At 43.3% G+C, this 24,906-nt stretch overlaps 1 long non-coding RNA gene across 2 annotated transcripts; it reads right to left on the bottom strand.

Annotated features, from left to right (window-relative positions):
- Nucleotides 1-3,743: 3,743 nt before the first annotated feature.
- On the bottom strand, nucleotides 3,744-24,404 carry LOC116980174. Of its 2 annotated transcripts, XR_004413872.1 has the most exons (4): nucleotides 24,299-24,404; nucleotides 11,874-11,939; nucleotides 5,000-5,397; nucleotides 3,744-4,946 (listed from the first exon to the last, which is right to left on the bottom strand). It is a non-coding gene; the product is annotated as an uncharacterized LOC116980174 (long non-coding RNA). The 2 variants fall into 2 exon arrangements; XR_004413873.1 differs by lacking the exon at nucleotides 11,874-11,939 and having other exon boundaries at nucleotides 24,299-24,402.
- Nucleotides 24,405-24,906: the final 502 nt, after the last annotated feature.

Here is a 24,906-nt window from a genome sequence, read left to right as displayed (position 1 = left end):
TACATCATTTGCCCTGTATATTGTCCTAGCAATGGTTTAAATGCTTTCCAAAAAGGGTCAGGATTTCGTACCAAGTTTATCTTTCAGTTTCCTGCTGTTATGATTCTTAATAATATTATCCACCATGATTGATATTTGTCCAATAAATCGTAACCCTGTTGTTATTGTCTCCATTACCATTTTGTCCCCTGCCAATCTAAAAGTTATTCTAATGAAAGATCATCTGCCTGAACTGTTAACAATTTATATTTCTGCACAGACACCTGTTGAGAATTTTCAAGGTTTTTTCCCCCATTTATAATGGAAGGAATTTGCACCTATATAACCATTTAATAACCTGGAATCATCCAGCAGTGTTGTTGTCATCTTTCACCTCTTCCCTACTCTTTAAATTGTTCTACATTGAACAGATTTGCAAAAGAATCTTCCTGACTAAGCCAGTTTACATTTTGGCTCTGAGGCCTTGCATTATAAAAGGCCTTTCAATCATGAATGGTGCCACATGACAAGGTCTGAATGTTACCTGGCTGGTTAGAATCACAAATCATAAGTATCATGTAGTGGTTGCAGCATGGAGAAAGCTAAATTTGAAAAGGTTTCTCCACAATCCTCAATTAACAGATCCAAAGACCTGAGCAGTCAACAAGGCCATATATAATGGTTCATGTTGTTTCCTGTAATTCTCCAATCTAATTGGGGTTAGCACAGATTTAAAGACCATGTCCACTGCACCTGCACAGCCCATGCAGGGGCAGTTCAAGTCATGGAGTTAGACTGCACAGAAACAGGCACTTTGGCCCACCTTGCCCATGTCAGCCCATCTACACTACTTCTAATGGATGCTGTTATGCAAATGAACATAATAAAACAATTAGCTCACAGATGCAATCCATCTCTATCGATGCCTTTAGAGTAATTAGTGACTGACGGATGCTGGCCCAGACACTGAGAGAACTCCTTTCTCAGGAATGGGGCCTTCTGTTTCTAACAGTACAAACTGAAGGGGCTTTAATCTCCTTTGAATAAGATGCTGGAGGTCCATATAGATCTGTGTCCAGCACACTGAGAAGCTCCCAGGTAGGTCAGGATGTTTATTAAGCTTTCCAGACCTTTACAACATCAAGTGACCTGTATTTTTATGTGTTTGTTAAAGATGAATTTGTCTAGGGGCAATTTCCTGTAAACCGCCTGGAAAAGATTCCATCCTCAGCTTTCCAAATAAGAGCGTAGCCATAGAGTTATACCGTAATACAGCAAAGAAACAGACCCTTTGTCCCAACTTGCGCACGCTAACCAATATGACCAATCTACACTACCCCAACCTGCCTGCATTGGGCCCATATTCTTCACGACCTTTCCTATCGTGTATCTATCCAAATGTCTTCCAGAATATCATTAAAGGGCCTGTCCCACTTTCACGAGTCTGTAAGAGGTCGTAGGAGTTTGTAGATATATTGTAGCGGCTCGTTATGTTAGCCATAGGTACTGTGGAATCAGGTAAGTCGGGACGTTTTTTCCAGCTGGATAAAAAATGTCCACGAGTAAAAAAATGGTCGGGATGAAAGAAATTGCAACTTTTTACTCGTAAGGAGGGCATTGAAATAGTCGTGGGAGTTTGTGAACATAGTCGTGGAAGGTCATAGGAGTTTGTAGATTACCACAATCTTGATTTTTTTTTTAGGCCCTTTAAACTTGGCAGAGGTTTTGAATTAGGTCGTGAAAGTGGGACAGGCCCTTAAGAAGAATGGTCTTAGAAATAATTTGGACCTTCAAAATAAAAGTAAGCTGTTGGTAAATCTAATTAAGCCATTGCACGATGTCGCAGGTTTTGGCCGAAACGTCAATAATCTAGTGAGTATACTCAGATACAGTACAAGTAATGTAGCTTAGTATATTGGGGATAAAGAGACAACATTCTCAGACCATTGGATGATGTTCAACAAAGCTTTGCATACTATTCTGTGTGGTAACTTTCCATGATGAGAGTGTGGTCTGCTTCTAAAGGAAAAGCTTGGTTGAACAACACTTGGGTGGGATCCTTCGAGTTAATATGAGGGCAGCAATGAGGGAACCTCTAGGATAATAACAGGACAATAAAGAGGGAGGCTATGGGGAAATATCAAGGCAGCAATGAGAAAGCCCCCAGACTAATGTCGGGGCAATAACAAGGGAGCTCCTTGACTAATTTTGGGACACTTTCAAAGTTTAGATGAGTTTATTATTATTGTCAAGTGTATCGAGGTAGAGTGAAAAGCTTTTTGTTTTCCTGCTATCCATTCAAAGAAAATACTATACATGATTACAATCCTGGCTAATATCAGGACAATACTGAAGAGATCCATGGGTTGACATCCGGTTAAAAAGTCTATTTGAATAACCAGCATCTGTCATATCTAGCAGGTGCTGGATCCAGGAGTTCTTGTAATTGCTATTGACCTGTCCTAACGAAAATTGAGCAAGCTTCATTGTTGTAAGTGAGCCCTATGTTATTTGTGAATGTGTGCAGTCAAACAGTGGAAGCATTAACCTGTTGATAGATCCCTTTACACAATTTATATTTAATGTAAGTACCGTCACAAAATAGCACTTTAATCACAAAAAGATCAGTATTATGATTGAAGGAAACCAAGACCAATTGAGGGCTGAATGATTGAAAGAATGTTAATGATCAATGTTGACTGTTCAGGACAAAGCCAGCAATACTCAATGTCACGTCAAGGCAAGTCAGAACCTGGTGTCAACGGAAGAAGGTTGAACAGTATTTGTTTCTTGACATCTTTTAGACTATTAAATGGCAATGAGCAACGATGGAGTTGGTGCTGTGCAACGGTTTCTTCAAGAATTCTACTCCAGAAAATATTATTTAGAATGCAGCACAATCAAAAGAAACCTAGGTTATTCAAAGCTCTTCACAGTTGTCACAACCTGGCACTTGCTCGATGTTCTGCTCGCTAATGGAGTGGAATCCATGACAAGACTCAACCTGGAAACCCCATATTAATCTATATCAGCCGTTTTCCCACTCCTAGATAGCCAGTGTTAAACATCAAAGGAAAATACAGCAGTTTAATGTAGAATCACAATCACAATCACAATAATACTTTATTAGCCAAGTATGTTTTGCAACATATGAGGAATTTCATTTGCCAAGTCAGGCATACAAATAAAAAGCAACGGAACACACAAAACACGTTTAAACATAAACATCCATCACCGTGACTCCTCCACATTCCTCACTGTGATGGAAGGCGAAAAAAAATTAAATCTCTTCCCGTTGCTCTCCCGCGGTCGGGGACCTCGAGCCCTCCGTTGACTGGATAATCTTAACTCCGGTAGCCGGCAGTGGGCCCTCCGCGTTGAGGCGATCAGCTCCTGCATTGGGGGGATGTCAGCTCCCCCACACTGGGCGATCGAACCCCGCATCGGGGCTGGTCGAACCTTCCGCGACATTGGAGCTCCCGACATCCACGGGCTCACCCGAGACTGTGAGCTCCCGATGTAAAGTTCGCAGGCCGCAATCCCAGGCAAGGGATCGACTCCGATGTAAGTCCACGCCCCGATGTGGGGCCCAATGTTAGTCCGAGGATGCCTCCAGCTCCATCGACGGTTGGCTGCAGAGCGACCGGAGAATGCGATCCAATATTTAATCGCATCTCCGGCAAGGTAAGAAACCGAAAAAAAAAGTTTCCCCCAACCCCTCCCCTTCCCCCCAACATAAAACAAACCGGAGAACATTTACACAGACTTTTAACACACACTAAATATAATATAAAAAACAAAAAAACAAACAGACTGTTGGCGGGGCTGCCAATCATGCGGCGCCCCTGGTGGTATCCCAGAAGTAACCCAGCAGACTGGTCTTCTGGCAGAGCAGTGTTGATAGAGCTCAGAAGAGTGGGTGAGCTCCTGCAGAGAAAATGGTAGTTGCTACTGGAGCTCTTGTTGCTCATCTCACCAATATTTCTGCCAATTGTGGTTTGAGGCTATTTAGACTTGCATATTAAACTAATCCTTTCTTGACTGATTTCCATCCTGCTTTGCCATGGATTACATTAATATCGGAAGTTGCAAGTTTCATTCTCCAGAGTCACCAATGGCACAGATTGACCTTAGTGTCCTGCATCAAGAGATTAATTGGATCTCCTGCTCCTGATTGCTGTACTTGAAAGTCCATTCTTAGTAAATCAGGATAAGCACAGCACAGACAATTTATTGACTTTGAATGGACCAGTCTCACCTTGTACTCTCACATTATGATTGAGACACAAATCAAATTATTGATCACTCATTCGACTGAAACATTTGTTCTGTTCCTCTCCACAAATGACGCACAATTTATTGAACTCTTCCAGTCTCATTCTGTTTTTTTATTACTATTGTTAAGTAGTTTGTTTTCATTGCTGGGGAATCACAATACATATAATTCTGTGCCATTCTGTACAATCTAAAGAAGTCCTCATTCAATGAACAATGGATTCTCCTGCTTCTCAACCTGCACCTTGAGAATACTTCAAAGAGGCAGGTTCAAGGAATGACACAAAAGAGGCAATAATTATCTTTTCTGTGTCACCAAGGACGGAAACAGTTGACTCCATTGTTCATTAGATGGTGTCCACTGTGGATCAGGATCTTTCTTCGGTGAAGATTCAAGGACTGCTTCTTTTCTAATGTGTCAGACTCTTGAACAGACCTCTCACAAGGCAAGGGATGTATTCCTGACACTCACCTCTGCCCCTCAATCTAATTTGTTGCAATCCTTGCACCTTTTTTATCTGCATTTTCTCTGTAGCTGTAACACTACATTCTGCATTCTTGTCTCCATTCTCCTTGCACACATGTATGCTTGTGATTGTAATCATCTATGGATGTTTTTATTTGGATAGTGTTCAAAACAAAGTTGTTCACTGTTTCTCTACTTCTGAACGAATCTATATGTTGCTAGTCGCCTAATAATGGATGGGATTTATATAGCGCCTTTCTAATACTCAAGGCGCTTGACCTAAGTGCAGCTTGCATTGATTAGTAATAAGTGGGTTGACACTGAGACTCTAGCAGTAGTATTCACGTCAGGTATGGCATTGATATAGAAATTCAAAATTGTCTATTGAGGTAAGTGCAGTCATCAGCTTTGTTGAATAGCATTAATTTTCCAAAGGATTAAATTTTGACGTCAGAACTTGTTTTGTTTTCTTGATGTGCACCATCCAAGTGCATCAAACTCAAATGCACAGGCACTCAGGGAGCACTCCACTGCTGAATCCATTTATCTGATCTCTTTACTCCGTTCCTACTGATAATTGGCACTTGACGTAATGTAAATCTGACCATTCTGAATCATGCCAGTCACTCGTGGCATCTCTCGTCTTTACTTTCCAACCAACGGGCCATCGGACACATCTGGGGTAAAATCAAACAGCGAGAAAAAGGGAAAGAAACTAAATCAGGCCTATGCAAATATACACAAATCCTGGCAGGTTATCAGTGCCATGTGATACTGTGTTATGTTACTGTACATTGACATTGTTTTGATGAATTTAAAATGGTAAGGTAAATACGTTCTCTGCAATTTCTTACGGTCTGGGATGGAGCTGTTCCCAAACCATGCACCAGGAATGCACCCCGATAAAATGCTTTCTTCGGCGTATCTGTAGAAGTTGGTGAGAGTTGTGGGAGACATGCCGGTCTTCCTAAGTCTTCTAAGGAAATCGATGCTTTGGTGCGCTTTCTAGGCTATTGCTTCAATATGGGTGGCTCAGAAGATGTTTCTGATGATATTTACTCCTGACAATTCGAAGCTTTCAACCGAGATGGTTGAAATTACTTTCAATGAGGGATTACTTTGGCGCCGTCAATGCAAACAGGGGTATGTGTACCGCTTCGCTTTGTGAAGTTGATCACTATCTCCTTTGTCTTGCTGACATTGAGAGAAAGGGTGTTGTCTCGATACCAGGTCACGAGGTTCTCAATCTCCTTCTAGTCATTATTTGATATCTGGCCCACAATGGCGGTGTCGTCTGCAACTTTGTAAATTAAATTAGATTTGTACCTGGCTGAACTGCCGTGGGTGTACAAGGAGTAGAGAAGGGGGCTGAGAATCCAGACTTAAGAACAGTTTCTTCCCCACTATTATCAGACCCCTTAACCAATCACATTGTTTACACATCTTTCCTGAAGGGGCTGCCATTGTTGGGGATTATCGTAGAGGATGATTTGTCCTCTATCCTCAGACAGGAATGCAAGAGGGAAACCGATGAATGAATCAGTCAAGTGATTGAAGAAGCAGATGATAGACTGTAGTGGCTAAATGACTGCCATCACAATTCTCAGAGAAAAATAAGAGATGTACTGCATGGAGGTTCATTTGAGAAGGTGACTGAATCAACCAAAAAAAAGAAAGATAAACATTATTTTATTTAGTTTATATTAGTTCATTGTCATATGCACCAGGGTGAAATTAGATTTCTTGCTTGCATGTAATTCATAGAGTACACAGTCAACAACACAATAATAGATGCATTAATAATAATGAATGGATGCAAAACAGTTGAATGGTGCAAAGATTGTAGTGCAATCTGACGTTGTGCAAAAAAACCCCTAAAATTCAATCATTGAGTAACTGAATGAGGTAGAATTACGAACAAGAGGATGTGGCAGCCCCTCCAGAAAAGATGTGTAAACAATGTGATTGGTTCAGGGGTCTGATAATGGTGGGGAAGAAACTGTTCTTAAGTCTGGAGATGAAGACAGTTACTTTGCGGCAACTTAGCCACTGAGGACAGGAGATGATGGTGACATTTGGCGATTAAAAGGTGTTCCCATTCTTGAAAATAGCCAAGGATTGATCAGAGTAGGCAGTAGAAAAGGAGCATTAGCAGAGCTTGAGGTGGTTATGTCAATCCTGACTGCAGACAACTAGGCCAATGCTTTGCTTATGATCCTTCAGATTATAGTATAAAAGCAGTGCAGTTGACATGACAGACTCTTCACACAACGACACACACGGCTGCTGATTTTACAACACTGGCAGAGCTGAAATGGACTTCAATGATTCTCCCAGGAATCCTTTACACTTAACCTTCTCAAATGAGTGTAAAAATGTGAGGGCTGGCAGTTCAAAAAGGACAGGTTAAGAACATTCATGTTACATAAACACATACATTTGCAATAAATGGCGCATCTTTCTGCAGCTCAGACACAGGCCCTTCAGACCATCTAGTCCATGCCTATCATCAAGCATCAAATTATACCAGTCTTATTATTTAGTCTCTCTTCCATCCCAATAAACCTTCCCCAAATACTACCACTCGCCTATATACTGGGAACAATTTACAGCAGCTAATTAACCTTTTAACTCGCACGTCTTTAGGATGTGGGACATTGGAGGACATTGGAGAATCGGGTGGTGGGGGTAATGCACAGAGTCACAGAGGAAATGTGCAAAGTCCACACGGCTTGATTAATATCTCCTCTGTTTATATGATCATGGACTGAATGTTTTTACCTGGTTCGTGACACAGATCAAGTAAACAGTTGTTCTGGTTCCCAGCTGTCTGCCAATATGCATCTCTGCAGTTTATACAAAATGCTGGAGTAACTCAACAGGACAGGCAGCATCTCTGGAGAGAAGGAATGGTTGACATTTCGGGTCGAGACCCTTCTTCAGACTGATGTCAGGGGAGTGGGCGGTGCAGAGATAAAATGTAGTCGGGACAGTAAGACTGGTAGGAGAACTGGGAAGGGGGAGGGGATGGAGAGAGAGAGAAAGCAAGGGCTACTTGAAGTTAGAGAAGTCAATGTTCATACCGCTGGGATGCATGCTACCCAAACGAGATATGAGGTGCAATTCCTTCAATTTGCATTGGGCCTCACTGACAATGGAGGAGGCCCAGGACAGAAAGGTCAGTGTGGGAATGGGAGGGGGAGTAAAAGTGTTTAGCAACCAGACGATCATGTACCTTTGATTTAAACCAGCATCTGCAGTGCTTTCCTACACACTCTGCAGTTTATATCCCAGCTTGGTTGTGGAACTTCATCACCAACCATACGTGGAACGTTCAAACTGTGATTTGCACCAAGGCAAATTCCTTGTATGTGAATGTACTTGGCCAATAAACGTATTTATTAATTATTCATTCATATTTTAATTAATTAATTAATGAATTAATTGATTGACTAATTCATTCATTCATTCCTTCCTCTGAGCCATTCAGCTGTGAAATAGGCCTTTCTAAACAGCTGGTTGTTACAATACATGCAAATGAAATAATTCAACTAAACCTAGCTCAGGTTTCAACTAAACTCAATAATTCAACTAAACCTAAACTAAACTCCAGTCTTTACCCTCATGTGTTATATACAGTAAAACTATTGTGTGCTATTAACCTCCATCAACAGTTCCTATTTTGTAGGTTTTGTATCGGGTACAAGTAGTATTACAGTAAGTCAACAATTAAACCAATAATCTAGGTCACGCTGTACAGTTGATACACTGAATATTTCCAGCATTTCATAAAGTATTGGAGTAACTCAGTGGGTCAGGACGTATCTATGGAAGGAATTAATAACCAATTTTTAGGGTCAGCACCTATCTTCAGCACGCATTTTCTGTTTTTATCTCAGGTTTTCAGTGCCTGTAGGTTTGTTTTGCTTTTTGTTTGCCATAGCACAGAGCATGGTCTCCAATTGTCTTGGACCTACTTGCCTCTGGGCCTTGGCTTCACTCTGCCAACACTGTGCAGTGTTTGACGAGCTATTGTTACCCAATGTTGAAAGGAGTAATATACAGACACCTTCACTTCCTCAAGCTACTCAGATAGGTTGAATAATTTGTGGTTATGTCAGGTTACATCCTGCATTTCAAGTTGTTAATAGTCTTGGCGCATTATACATTGCTTGCATATCATTAAACGTCCAAATTGCAGCATTATATCCATGAAAAATGTGAATGATTTGGGCGAGTGTCGGCTTGAGAAAGCAACTCTTTGCATATGCTTCATGGAATAATAAAAAGGCTGCACTGAAACAAGCCCTTCTTCCCAACTTGTCCATGCTAATCCCATAAAGATGTTGACGTGAAGATGTCTTTCTGATCTCGTCTCATTTTCCTGTATTTGGCCCATATCTATCTAAACCTTTTCTGTCTACTATCGGAGAATATGTTCTTTAAATGAGACAGAGGTTGTGCCTATAACCTGAAGTTTTATAAGGGATCCCACAGTGCCTTCCAAATAACCACAGAAGAGGTCACTTTGGAGCTTCAGTGTACATTACTAAAACGGAAGACTAAACACACTGCTGGAGGAAATGCAGGTTGACCAGTATCTGTGGAGCAAGAGGAATTGGCAATGTTTTGTATCGAGACCCTGCATCAGGACTGAGAGTGGAAAGAAAAGATAGTCAGGGGCCAATATGTGGAAAGGTGGAGCAAGGAGGGTGAAGGATGACAGACGGATGCTGCCAGGTGGGGGAGAGAGAGAGTGATGGAGTTAGGAAACAAAGGTAGGAAGTACTACATTATATCTTCTCACATGTAATTAAGGATGACCAATCAACACAGGCCCTTGAACAATACCTACAGTCACCTTCAGACTTTAGACTTAAGAGACACGGTGTGGAAACAGACCCATCGGCCCACCGAGTCCGCGCCGACCAGCGAACACCCCGCACACCAGCACTATCCTACACACTGGGGACAATTTACAATTTTACTGAAGCCAATTAACCTACAAACCCGCATGTCTTTGAAGTGTGGAAGGAAACCGGAGCACCCAGAGAAAACCCGCGAGGGCACAGGGAGAACGTAGATTTATTCATTTTCCTTGCTAATCTTCCTTTAGCATTGTATCATTTAATTAATAAACAATCAACCAAAATTACATTTCAAATGGTATTTATGATCTAATTGTAGTTTATCTTTAGTTTTCTGTATCTATACGTGTGAGACCTGTGATGTCAAATATTTTTGTTTAGATAAGGCTGTATCCCATGTTGTATGTTGTTAACAAACCTTGGTGTATTGCACACTGTTTAAATAAATGTATGACAATACCAAATTGTAGCTCGTATTGTCTGTCTGTTTTGCAGCAATGTATCGTTGTCACAGTACGTCAGGCTACCCTGAAGCTCAAAGACTCAATATATAATGACCTTTGGGTACGGCGCCTAGCAAATTAGTTATTCCCTCTTTTGAATATATTTATACAAATCGCACTTCAACACATTTGCGAGCAACCAAGTCATTAAAAAAAAAACTAGTTGTTAAAATAAAAACAGAAAATTATGGAGATACTCGGCAGGTCTGTCTGCATCTGTGGGAAAATAAAAAAGGTAATGTTTCAGGTTGAAGATCCTTCATTAGAGGATTATGTATTAAATAAATGTCTTTGCCTACCGAGGAGATTGCTTTTTCTCTCGATTGAAAAGAGAGTTTGTTTCAAGTGAAGGTGGGAAAGTAGGCGTTTGATTGTCTGAGGAAGAGACATAGCAGCCATTAAAAGGCAGGAAGGTTTAGTGGAGCAGCCTATTGGGAGCGGCCAGTGTTGAGGGGAAGTGAAGCACGGAGGCTTTGGCTCAAGAGGCTTCAGCAAGAAGGCTGAGAAAAGGTTAAAGCACGGTTAGGTGCAGTCCTTTTTCCTGGGTCATTTTTGTCGTCGTAAAGATGGCAGGTGGGATAATGGAATGCTCCTCCTGCAGGATGTTGGAAATCAGGGGCATTTCCAGTGCCTGTGGAGACTACACCTGCACCAAGGGTGTTCTGCTGCACATCCTCAAGGACCCGTGTTCAGAAACTGGAGCTGCAGCTGGATGACCTCAGGATTATCCAGGTCTGTGAGAGTGTCATAGATAGGAGTTACAGTGAGGTGGTCATGCCAAAGGCTCCATCACCAGGAGAGGTAGTAGGCAGAGAGGGTGAGGAATCCACTGGGGCCCTTCCCCTGCACAACAGTATGCTCCATCTGTTATTGTTGTGGTGGTGGACTGGTCAGCAAGGTGGTGCAGTCCATGGTGTCGGGCCAGTCTCTCAGGCACAGTGGGGAAGTGAAAAGTTTGACAGAGCCATAGTGATATGAGACTTGTTAGTTAGGAGCACAGACAGTAGATTCTGTGGCAGCAAACGAGGCTCAAGGATGGTGTGTTGCCTCCCTGGTGCCAGGAAGAAGGATGTCTCTAAGAGGTTGCAGAACATTCTCAAGGGGAGGGATCCCGAGGGTAGTACAAGGGATGAGTTGCACCTGTACATCTGAACTGGAAGGGGATCCAGTATCCTTGCAGGGAAGTTCGCTAGTGCCATTCGGGAGGGTTCAAACTAGAGAGGCGGGGGAGAGGCTATTGGGGGAGGGGTGGAATTGGAACCAGGTCAGGCAACAAGTTGGAAGAATTGATGGAAAGGTAGAGGTAAGGACTAATAAGTCTCAAAGGAAGCACAGGGAGGGAGAAATGAAGGAATGTGGTGACGCTGGTAGGTGTTCGGTGGAATGAAGGGATAATGGTAGATGGAACCAAGTTGTGTGGGTGTGTGTGAGAGGGGGAGAGATAGGAAAAGTGAACTAAGGCAGAGGAAACCCTGGTAGATAGGTATGTGGGTGAGGACAGATGGAATGAGATGAGGTGGGGATGATGTCCAAGTAACAAGGAGGGAGGGAGGGAAAAGATGAGCAAAGGGAAAAAGACCACAAGTCAATTGGCAGAAGTGGGAAAAGAACACAAGTGAAGTGGGTACCGGAGATTGGAAAATTCAATGTTCCAGGAATCATCTGGGAGACAGTGTCCTGGAGTTACGGTTTAGGGGAAGGCCTGAGGAGGTTTATGTGACCAGTCGTCTGGTCTCTGCAAGGTAAAAGACAGTGAACCCGAGCACACTACACCACCCTTACCTGTGGCTTTATTTCTGCTTTCCCCAATTCTTTCACTTTTCTCAGTCTGGAACTTTGTCTTTAGACCTGAATAAGGAAGGAAATCCACACACATTTGAAGGATTTTAGAGTTACTGTTTGTTGAGGCTATATACTTTGTAGAATCTCTTGTAACATGCTGAATGTAAATGATAGAATTTTACATCTGTTACATACAGCAAAAATGAAGCTTACAGGTGTTCAGAATTTCAACCTGATCCAAGAAACGGAGGAGATTCATATTCTATTCCACATCTGAAGTTCAGCTTTATTGGTTTCGATTGAAATAAATGTCATAAAAACACCAGAATTCACACCTTCTTCAAAAACAAGGCTTTTAGTACCACAGTCAGGGATGAATTTCTTTGCTTTTTTTAAACTAGTTTGAAAAGATTGGGCTCAAAGAAAGTCCTTACCCGTGAAGCCAAACCCCCAGAAAGAATTAATCATCAGTATTAATTGCATTCAGTTACAGGTCTCTGAATAGCTCTAAAAATTAAACTGGTTCATTTTAACACGAAGACACTAATAGATATGTCTTAAAAGCTTTTGAATGTAATTTTTTTTTAATTTGCCAAAAAATTGAATGATGTAAGGAGCAAATGGATTTTTGTATTTTGTAAAACTAAATTTCCATCATTTAAAATTGAGTTAGTCCCAGGTGACTATTTGACACTGTGATTAAAGTTGCATATTTTTTGGGATAAATCCATTTTCAGCTGCAATAGGCAAAATGTACCAGGTTGCCAATCGAAAATATATATCAAAAAATATATTGAAAACAACTTTTATTATTTTCTGCAAACGATACTAAAGTGAGTTTAAGCAGGAATTTGACATTCACTTAAAATGGGTGAAGTTTGTACTTTGACTTCAAAGTAACCCAAAGTGAAAACTCTAACTTTCCTTATACAGCAAAACTGATAACCCGGCAGATGAGAGAATCTGGTGCCACTGAACTAGCAGATTTTTCATGTGAATGGAAGTTACACTTATTGATATCAAAATACACTTTCATTTCACTTTCTTCCCTGTAAAACAAGTAGACCCATTTTATAATTGACCAGGGGAGGGGGGTGTCCGCTATAGCTGCGTAAACTACTATGATTGGATGTAATTGAAACAAAGAACTGCAGATGAAGATTAATACACAAAAGGACAGTGCTGGAGTAACTCACCGGGTCAGGCAATATCGCTGGAATACATGTATAGGTGACATACAAGGGACCCTTCTTCAGGCTGAGTCAGTCCGTTGAGTTACTCCAGCACTTTGTGTTGTTTCACCTTACAACTAGACGCTGATGCTGCTGGTTTGCAACAGTGAGCCCTTCTTCATCGGTTGAAGTGGCTGTTGTTGTAGCCCTGAACGGCAGCCCTTTCCTCAGGCTGCTGCCAACATCAGGATGCTCTCGGTCACCGTGGGACTCCCTTACCTCTCACCCATCGCTTAATCCGCATCCCCACCGCTTCTTCCTTCTCCCCATCAGTCGCCTTTTCATCTTCCAAAGTGGAGTATGTTGGCGACTCCGGGAGGCGAGGAAAAGAGGAGGCGGCATTAGAGGCGGGAGAGGCCTCGTGGACACAGCGACAGGAGAGGGAGGAGGAGGCAGCGGGGAGGGGTGGACTAAACGAAGGAAGAAACGGTAGCTGGTGAGAGGTGAGGGAGCCCCAAGGTGACTGAGGGCATCCTGTCGGTGGTGATAGCCTGAAGAAAGCTCTGTCTCCAGGGGCTACAACATGAGCTGCAACACCAGCCACATCAACTGGACCGTGTGGTGGGTGAAGAAGGGTTCGTTAATGGCACTCTGTTTATTACTTTCTGTGATCAGTCAATGCTTGCGTGGTTAAAGTATGCCAAATAATAATTTTGTTATTCCTCAGTATCTTGATAACATCTCTATTGAACAGCTTGTCAGGAGAGGAAGCTTCAAGGACATCTTCATCCTCAATGACTTTGGAACCCAGCATGTGAGTGCAATAGACATGACTGAAACGCTTGCAATTACTTTCAGCTTGAATTGTCAGGTGGACAATCCATCTCATCTTCCTCCAGAGATTATTACCATTACAGAAGCCAGCCTTCAGCTCATTCAATTCACCCCACATCATGTCTTGGAATGAATGAGAGCACCAAATGCAACAAGTGCTATGTGTCCAATCAACGTCCTACCTGTATTGCTGAATGACTACGCTCCTGAACTAGATGTACCTCTAGCTAAGCTTTTCAAGTGCAGTTACAACACAGGCTGCTACCTAACAATACAATATAACTTGTTCACATAAATTGGACATCCGGTGGGAATTTGGACATCCGGTGGCGCTGTTGCTAGCTGCCTCCACCCACGGTCTGGCTGTCCTTTTTAAAATGTTGTTATGTTTAGAGTGTTTTGTTTGTTTTTTTTGGGGGGAAGCGGCTAGGGTAAGGGGGAAACCGTCCTTCCGTTGCTTCCTGGTGAGGATGTGGCTATTATCCAAGTCGCGTCCTCGACCCCCCCCCCCACCCCCCGCGGCCTACCAGCTGGATTGGCGCGGCCTTTCCTGCCGGGACCGGACCAGAGCTTCATCAGAGGCGGCGAGGCGCTGGAAACATCGTGGAGCAGGCAAGGCCTTCCTGGGATCGCCGCTTGGAGCTCCAGAGTGCTGGGCCGCTGCTCCAACATCGCGGAGCTGTGGGTGTGGAGCTCCCGACACGGGCGGGGTTGATTTTAACATCGAGGTGTACTGGAAACCTTTGCCGGGGGTCGCCAGCGCGAATCTCCGCCCAGCCCGGCCTGTGGACATCGGGAGCCACGGACTCCGGTGGAAGGTTTAATTTTTTTAATTTTTAATTTTATTTTTTGTATGACTGTAAGGGAAAAATAATTTTGTTGTCTCTTCATTGAAGCCAATGACAATAAATTAAATCAAATCAAATCAAATCAAATTCAGTCCAGTTAATGGCCCAGTTTACACTTAATCATCAGCAAAGTGATTGAAGGTTTCATTGATAATGCAATCAAGTGGCGTTCACTCACCTCTCACCCGATCATTGATGTCCACCGAATTTTGCCAAGACAGTTGACTCCAGACATGATTACAGACTTGGTCCAAGCATGGTTCAAAGAGCTGATTTCCAGAGGTGAATTCAAATGAAGCACTTGACACCTGGGCAACATCTGTCTGAATGCGGCATCAAGGTTCCCCTGGTGAAACTGTGGTCAAAGGGCATGAAGAAGAAAGAACGCCTATGGTTGGAGTCGTACGCCACTGGCAGCAAGGTTGTTGTGGTTGTAGGAAGTTAATCATCAAAGACCCAGGGTCACAGCAGGAGTTCCTCAGAGCAGGGCCCTGGGCCCAACCACTTTCAGCTGTTTCCCCAATGGCCTACGTTTCATCATGCGCATGAGAAGTGGGGATGTTTCCTGATAAATGTGTGAAGTTCAAATTGCATTCCCAACTTCTCAGCAATTGAAGAGAAAATATTCAGGTTTGGTCTGGCAAGTTTCAGGTAAAATGTAAACACAAAACTGCTAGGCAACGACCATCTCCAACAAGACAGAGTCTATCTTGTGTGTTCTCCTACACCATGGGGCCTGAGTGTGCTGGGTCTTACCCCCCCCCCCCCCCCCCACCCACCCACCCACCCCCCCCCCCCCACCCACCCACCCACCCCCCCCCTTACAGAGAAACTGTGGGGATTTAACTGGGTCTTCCCCTTCCCCTTTTAACCGGGTGGCCCCAGTTACTCCCCACCCATACAATAGTCCTCATGCCCCCCCTCTTCTCTGAAAATTATTTCCTACACAAGATAGAGTCTAATCTTGACATTCAATGGCATTACCATTAACGATTCTCCACCATTACCATCCTGCGGGTCACCATTTATCAAACATTCACTTGTAGCAGCCACATTAATACCATGATTACAATAACAGGTCAAGGGCGGGATATCCTGCAGTGATTGACTCATTCTTTCTCAGTCCAAAGTCTTTCCATGATATACAAAGCACCTATACACTGTAAATGGATCGATTGTAATCATGTGTAGTCTTTCTGCTGACTGGTTAGCACGCAACAAAAAACGTTTCACTTTACCTCGGTACACATGACAATAAGCTAAATTAAAGTCAGACATGCAGTGGAATATTGCATTATTCCAACAATAGGCTCCAACAATAGTCACAAAGATAAACATCACCTGGGGAAAAGAACAGCCTGGTGGATTAGTACCCCATCCACCACACTAACATTCCTTGTCTCCATCAGCAGTGCATATCATGTGACAGTAGTCCACACCATCTACAAAATGAACTGCGATTACCCTGACCGCACTACCTAAACCTACCACCTCCACCACCAGGGCAAGATCAGCAGGCATATGGGACCATTCCTTCATGTTACACATCATCCTGATCTGGAAATATATTGACAAGCCTAATCATTGCTGGATCTAATTCCTGGAACTCCCCCCCAACAGAAGATGAGGACCATCTTTACCAAAAGAGCTCCAGCAGTCAAGAAAGCAACTCGCCATCAGATTCTTGAGGGCAATTATGGATGGGCAATAGATGCTGATTGTTGCAGTCACATCTGGATCCCAATGAATCAAAACAAAGGATGACACTCTCATTGGTTCTCTCACTGTTGTATTGCATGCCCAGATTACGTTTCCACTCTGTCTGCAAACACCCTTTCTCCATTGAAGCAGAACCATCTTGTGGATGAGACAGTACGTCAATGTTTTGCTGACTCCACATACACGTTACATTTAAAGTTATAGCTATAGAGTTATATAGCACGGAAACAGGCCCTTTGGCCCAACTCATCCATGCCGACTAGGTTTTATAGCTTAGTAGTCTCATTCGCCTGTGTTTTCCCCATGTGTTTGCCAGAGAAGACTGTGGAGACCTAGTGGATATCTTTAAGGCAGAGATAGATAGATTCTTGATTAGTGCAAGTGTCAGATGTTATGGAGAGAAGGCACGAGAATGGGGTTAAGAGGGGAGGTTAGATCAGCCATGATTGAATGGCAGAGTAGAGTTGATGGGCCGAATAGTCTAATTCTACTAATGACCTTATGTCCCTCCAAATCTTTCCTATCCATGTACATGTCTCAATGTATTTTAAGCATCGCCATTGTACCCATTTGTACACCACCCTCTAGCAGCTCATTCTTGACATACACCGTCCTTTGCATGAAGAAATTGTCAGTTCTATTTTAAAACTTCCCCCTCTCACTATACACCTATGCCCTTAAGTCATGGACATGCCGATATCCTGGGAAATAAGACTGTGACCATTCATTTCATCCATGCCTCATGATATTGTATACATCTTTAAGATCATACGTCAGCCTCCTACACTCCATGGTAAAAAAGATCCAGCCAATCCAACCCCTCCTTACAACTCAAGCGCTCTAGTCCTGGCAACATTCTGGTGAATCTTTTCTGCGCCCTTCCCAGGGTGGAGAAAAGAAATGTTGAGACAAAGAATCCTGTCTTGAAGCTACAGCTCCAGCTGAGTTTAAATAGAGGTTTGCTGGAGTGTGGGGGAATCATATTAAATACATCAATTTCAAAATTAATAGATTAATCTCAGAAGAAACTGCAAAAATGTTTAAATACATTTATAAATTAATAAGTAGCTTAAATCAATTTACAAACCTGCAGACTGATACAAATTGAGCAATTGGTTTTTAAAATTAATTTTCTAATTATTTATAACAAGATAATCTTTTTATCATTAATGTTATTGCCAAAATAGCTGGTTCCTCTGAAAATTATGATTAAACTCCATTTCAAGATATCAAAATGAAAACTTTGCTAAATTGAATTTTAAAATTCTGAATAGCTCACACACAGGCCTACCAGTCACAGCGTCACTGATGGCAGGTCACAGACAGCGAATACAGATGTGGCCACAATCTCAAGGGCAATTGTTAGGAGAGTACTTCAAGAGGCCTGGTGTTTGGATTGAACTGCTTGAAATGACCAGAAATATAATGCTTTTCAAAGAAAGGAAGAACTTGTACCTCTTTTCAAACAAAGCACTATTCTGCCAAAGAACTATTCTTCAAGTGTGCCACTGTTGTAATGCAGAGAAAAACACGATTATATTTATGTTAAGGAAGGACCTGCTGGTTTACACTGAAGATGGACACAAAATGCTGGTGTAACTGGGTGGAACAGGCAGCATCTCTGGAGAGAGGGAATGGATGACGTTTTGGGTCGAGACCTTCACACTGAGAGTCACGGGGAGAGGGAGACTAAAGATATGTAAGGGTAAGGTGTGAAAACAACTGATCAAAGCAAACGATGATCAAGGAAATATAGAATGGTTCACAAAAATGCTGGAGAAATGCAGTTTCTCCAGCATTTTTGTGTACCTTCGATTTTCCAGCATCTGCAGTTCCTTCTTGAACAATATAGAATGGTTCATAGGTGGCTGAGGGGAAGGTGACAACGAGGCATACAATGAATAAAATTAATCAGGAGGACAGTGAAACTAGTCGGATAACTAGGGTGAGGGACGGATGGAGAGAGAGGGAAAACAAGGGTTACGTGAAGTTGGAGAATTCAATATTCTTACCGCCGGGTTGTAAGCTGCTCAACTGTGGGGGTGCTGTTGCTCCAAATTGCTTTGGGCCTCACTCTGACAGTGGAGGAATTCTCAACATGGAAAGTTCTTGGGCATTTGAATTGCCAAACCAAGCTGTGTTTCAACCAGTTAGTATGCTCTCACCAGGTCAAGCAGCATAGATACATAGAAAACAGGTGCAGGAGTAGGCCATTTGGCCCTTTGAGCCAGCACCGCCATTCAATGCGATCATGGCTGATCATCCACAATCAGTACCCCGTTCCTGCCTTCTCCCCATATCCCTTGATTCCGCTAGCCGTAAGAGCTCCATCTAACATCTCAGTTCTAAGTGATCTACCCCTTATTCTTAAACTGTGGCCGCTTGTTCTGGACTCCCCCAATATCGGTAACATGTTTCCTGCATCTAGCGTGTCCAATCCCTTAATAATTTTATATGTTTACATTAGCATATCTGGATAGCATGGATAGGTGACATTTCGGGTTGAGACCCTTCTCTCCGACCAGAGGATTTGAGCTGAAATGTCAAGAGTCAAGAGTCAAGAATGATTAATTGTCATTTGTACTGGGATCAGAACAATTAAATTCTTACTTGCTGCAGTTATCCAAGCACATTAAATGTTATGACACAACAAATAAATATTCGATAATATTATCAGGCTAGGTGAACTAGATCAAAATCGTGCAAATTTAAGTACACAGTGCAACCTTTTACAAGTCCATCATAGTTTGGTGCTGAGGACGGTGCATGTCAAGAGCTTGATTGTTAATGGGAAGAAGCTGTACTTGACCTTGGAGGTTGTGCAGTGCATTTGATCCAGTATTTTCTTGAGAGCAGGGACTTTACCGCTTTCACGATCACAAGCCTCTTACTTTCGCTTTCGTAAAGATCTCGGATCCCTGGTCAACACGGCAGCAGCGCTATTTGGCTTACATTTCGGAATACACGACTTGCATACGGCACATTGCAGGGAAGAGCAACCTAGTTGCAGATGCGTTGTCCCGCACCGCCATCCATGCCGTCCATGAGGTGGCTCCGGGTATTGATTATACTGCCCTGGCGGCTGCACAGTGTGACGATGATGAGGTGCTCGCCTACCACACCGCTATTTCTGGTTTGGTGTTGGAGGATGTACGGTTTGCTCCTGCTGGTGCCACGGTACACTGTGACGTGTTGACTGGTCAGCTGGAACCCATCCTTCCTGCACCTTGGCGTCGCTGGGTATTCGATCTTATTCATGGTTTGGCTCATCCATCCATCCGGGTGATGATTTCATTGGTGGCGGCCAAGTTTATGTGGCATGGTCTGCGTAAGCAGGTAGGTCACTGGGCCAGAATGTGTGTCTCCTGTCAGACGTCTAAGATCCAGCGTCATGTCAGGGCGCCCATGCAGGGTTATGCTGTGCTCCAGAGTCGTTTTGACCATATCCATGTTGATATTGTGGGTCCATTGCCCCCATCTAGAGGGGTTAAATCTGTTTACTATCATTGATCACTTCACTCTATGGCGGGAGGCTGTTCCGATTGCTGATACCTCTGCTGCTACATGCTCTCATGCCCTCGCCGCACATTGGATCGCTCGTTTTGGTGTGCTGGTGGACATTTCATCTGACAGGGGTGCACAGTTGACCTCTGAGCTATGGTCTGCCATGGCCCGGCTGTTGGGGACTCAGTTGCATCACATCACGGCTTCCCATCCGCAATCCAATGGGTTGGTTGAACGTTTCCACCGCTGTCTCAAGGATGCTTTGAAAGCATCACAGGTCCGGATTGGGTCGATGAGTTATCCTGGATGTTGTTGGGAATTCGCACTGCCCCCAAGGAGGATCTGGCTACGTCCTCTGCTGTATTAGTGTACGGTACACCGCTTACGGTTCCTGGTGATTTCATTCCAGCTGCGCGGGAGCAGCAGGAGTCGCCCTGCTCTGTGCTATTACGTCCCCCGTTCGAACATCCCAACATGGGGTTGCTTTTTCCTATGTTCCATCTGCCCTCAAGGACTACCCATATGTGTTCCTGCGTTGGGATGCTCATCGTACGCCATTGCAACGCCCGTATGAGGTGCATTCCAGATATTGCAGCACGGCATTTCGACTTTTGTGTTGGATGTAGATAGAAAGCCTGAGATTGGATCAGTGGCGCGTCTTAAGCCGGGCTCATGTGGACATTGACCAGTGGTGCAGGTGGCTCAACCTCACCGTCGGGGGCGATCGCCGTCTCAGCCCCCGTCACCTGTGCCTGTGGGGTATCCGAATGCGGATCCTGTGGTTACGAGATCAGGCCGTTGCATTTGTCCGCCTGCTCGTTTTTGTTCCTCCGGTTCTGGGGGTGGTGTTGTGTGGCGCCATCTGGTGCCACACAGTGGTCAGGACACTGGCTAATCAAACTCCCATTCTTCATGTGGTAAGAGGCACAGGACTGAGGGGCGGGGGTTAAAAAGGAAGTCGAGGATGTGCCCTGCTGCAGTTTCTCTGGGCTCAGCGACACTGCTCTTGTTTTGGAATTCTTGTTTGATTAATAAAGATTGTCCTTGAGTTTACAACATCTGACTCACTTTATTGTGCTTTAAGGTAATGATCCTCAGGCTGCAGCCAGGGTGGTGTGGGACTTTGATAAGATACACTGCTTGAGGCAGCATTTCCTGTCGACCACTTCAATGGTAGGGAACTTAATACCCAAAATGGACTGGGCAATGTCCACGACTTTCTGCAGCCTTCTTCATTCTTGGGCATTTGAATTACCAAACCAGTCCATGATGCAACCAGTTGGTATGCTCTCCATCGAATACCTGAAGAAGTTTGATAGAACATTTGGTGTTAGGCCAAATCTCCTCAAACCTTTGAGGAAGTAAGGAGTTGGTGAGCTTTCTATGTAATTGCATCAATGTGCTGGGCCCAGGACAGATCATCAGAGATGTGCATGCACAGATGCTTGAACCTGTTCTTTAGCTCTTTAGCCATGGTAATATTGAGAGCAAGATTGATGTTCTGGCATCATTCAATCAGATTATCATTCTTTCTTCTGCATTCTGACTCATGGTTAACTGTTATTCATCAAACAATGGTGGTATTGTTAAAGTTAGTTTCACCTTCACAGACAACAAGACAAATGAATCAGTAAAGCAAAGACTTCTTTATTACTCAGCAGGAGTGGGCAGCAGTTTTGAGTATGGTTTATTCCACACTCAACTGCTACTCGTGGTCCCACTCACAGAACAACGTCCAAGCATCATAACTATACCATTATCTTATCAGTATAAACTCCTGCTATGTCCATATATGGTAAAACTAAAGCTCTACAGCTTCCTTGGATATCAGCAACGCTGTGTCCATATAGGCCTTATCCAATGAGGATTTATTCCTTATCTCTACAGTTTCGCGGGGTTTCTACAGTTTCCCGGGATTTCGCTTCTTACGTTGAGGAGGGAATACCAGTACTTATCCACACTACAAGCAAGATATCCATGTTGTATACTAGTTAAAAACAACAGCAGGGCAACCATTTTGTAACCTACTTGAATTTTACTTACATTAACTTTTAGTATCATTGGTGAATTTAAAGATGGCATTGGTGTTATATCTGATACCACAGTCATGGGTTTAGAGAGATTAGAGCAGGCAGCTTGATAATCTGGAGTTTTTATGGATATTTTCAATCTCTCGTTATTAAGGTCCAAGGTTTCCGTCTAAAAGGGCAGTAATAATACCAGTACAAGAAGAGTAAAGAGACATGCCTCAATGACTACTGACCAGTGGCACTAATGTCCATGGTGATGAAGTGCTTTGGTGAGACCACACCTGGAGTATTGCGTACAGTTTTGGTCTCCAAATCTGAGGAAGGACATTATTGCCATAGAGGGAGTGCAGAGAAGGTTCACCAGACTGATTCCTGGGATGTCAGGACTGTCTTATGAAGAAAGACTGGATAGACTTGGTTTATACTCTCTAGAATTTAGGAGATTGAGAGGGGATCTTATAGAAACTTACAAAATTCTTAAGAGGTTGGACAGGCTAGATGCAGGAAGATTGCTCCCGATGTTGGGGAAGTCCAGGACAAGGGGTCACAGCTTAAGGATAAGGGGGAAATCCTTTAAAACCGAGATGAGAAGAACTTTTTTCACACAGAGAGTGGTGAATCTCTGGAACTCCCTGCCACAGAGGGTAGTCGAGGCCAGTTCATTGGCTATATTTAAGAGGGAGTTAGATGTGGCCCTTGTGGCTAAGGGGATCAGAGGGTATGGAGAGAAGGCAGGTACGGGATACTGAGTTGGATGATCAGCCATGATCATATTGAATGGCGGTGCAGGCTCGAAGGGCCGAATGGCCTACTCCTGCACCTAATTTCTATGTTTCTATGTTTCTATGTGAGGTTGGTTATGGCTCATATCAACTCCTACCTCAGCAAGAACCTGGTCACACTACAACTTGCCTAGATCAATAGAGGATGTGATCTTGCTGGCTCTCCACTCTGCACCAGACCACTTGGACCAGCGCAGAGTGACACATATGGCAGGCTGGTGTTAATTGGCTATAGCATGACGTTCAACACCATCATTCCCTTCAAACATTATCAAATTCAGGGAAATGGGTCTCTGCTCATCCCTATGCAACTGGATCCTCGACTTACTCATCAGCAAACCACATTAAGTATGTGTTGGCAACAACACTTCCTCTTTAATAACCATCAGCACAAGAGCACCTCAGGGGTGCGTGCTCAGTCCTCTTCTCTACTCACTCTATACCCATGTCTACATACTCTACCTAGATTTAGTTCCAACACATCTTTAAATTTGCCGATGACACCACAGTTGTGAACGACTAACAATTAATGATGTCAGAGTATAGGAGGAGTTTGAAAATGTGATTAAATGGTGCTAGAACAACAATCTTGCTCTCAACGTCAACAAAATCAAAGAGCTGATTGTTGACTTTAGAAGGGGATAACCTGCCTTCATTGAAAGATTGACAGTGGGGAGAGTCAGCAACTTTAATTCTGGACATGCATATCTCTGAAGATCTGTCCAACACATCGATGCAATCATAAAGAAAGCCAATGAACATCTCTGCTTCATTCGAAGATTGAGACATTTGGTATGTTGGCAAATACTCTCTTGAACTTCTACAGGTGTACAGCAGAGAGCATATTGACTGGTTTTCTCATGCCCATGGATCAAGCTGATTACAAAAAGTGGTGGGCACTGCCCCCCGTCCATCAGGGGTACTGACCTCCCCACTTCATATTGGAGCCACTACCCCAAATAGGCAGCCGGCATCATCAAAGACCCGCACCACTCTTGCCATCTCATTTCACTCCTGCAATAAGAAGGTACAGGAGTCTAAAAACCGTGACCACCATGCCCAAGAATAATTACTTGCCAATAATCATCAGGCTTTTGAACACCACACACCATTAACCTTAACAATGAACTCACTGTATTAATTTTGGAGTTATTCATTTATTGCATTTTTGTTTATTGTATTATATCTATGTGAATTGTATTTACAAGCCTGTTTTGCTGCTGCAAGCATGAATTTCATTGTCCCGTTGTTGGTACAATGAAGTTGAGAATTAAAAATACCTGACTTGACTCTTGCATACTTGTTGTCCATGATCCCATGCAGGGGTGGAAGATTGCAACCTTCACGTGGTCCGCCCTGTTTCTAGTAATGCAATCAACTCGACGTGCACAAACGGAAGATCAAATAAAACAAGTTGTCCAACTTCTTCAAGAAGAAGAAGAAGAGATCCCGTGCAGAGTGGGAGATTGCAACCACTGGCATCATTGTAACAGTAAACAACAAGTTCAAGTAGCCTGGCGTTAACGGCAAACTCACCGAAGGTCCAATAAATTCCACCCATTACCAGAGACTCTGAGACAACCCTGGAATGGTCACTGGTGTGCCTCCATTCAGGAATGAAGGAACGGCCATGTTCAAAGAGGAAGCAAAGCAATCAGGAAATTGCGGGCCAAAGACCATCATAGTGAGCTGATTAAAGTAGAAAATCAATCAAATCAACAACCAAGATTAACAAACCAAATAAAAGCTTTGTCAGCATACACACTGGAACTATTGCTTGTGACCACCGTGTGTAAAACATCTGTGAAGTTTCAGCAAGACACAGATACGATTAATCACCAACTCTGTCACAGGAAGAACCCTGGTGCCCCCTTGTGACAAGCTGCGATATGGCAGATGTTTGAAACAACTCTTGCTCTGTCATCAAAACAATTGTCAAATAGCAGTGACTGCAGAGTATTATTCGTAATACACCAATGAAGATATGTATTATGGAGAAAGTTTCAACTGGGGGATTTTTCATGTTTGTTGGTTCAATTACAATGAACCAGTGGCACAGCAATTAGCTCTACTGCCTCACAGCTCTGGCCATCCAGGTTCAAATCTAATTCCAGAACTGTTTGCGTAGAGTTTACCTAATCTCC

The sequence above is a fragment of the Amblyraja radiata genome, chromosome 13, assembly GCF_010909765.2.
Source record: "Amblyraja radiata isolate CabotCenter1 chromosome 13, sAmbRad1.1.pri, whole genome shotgun sequence".
NCBI lineage: Eukaryota > Metazoa > Chordata > Chondrichthyes > Rajiformes > Rajidae > Amblyraja > Amblyraja radiata.
This window is presented reverse-complemented; position numbering and strand designations above follow the sequence as displayed.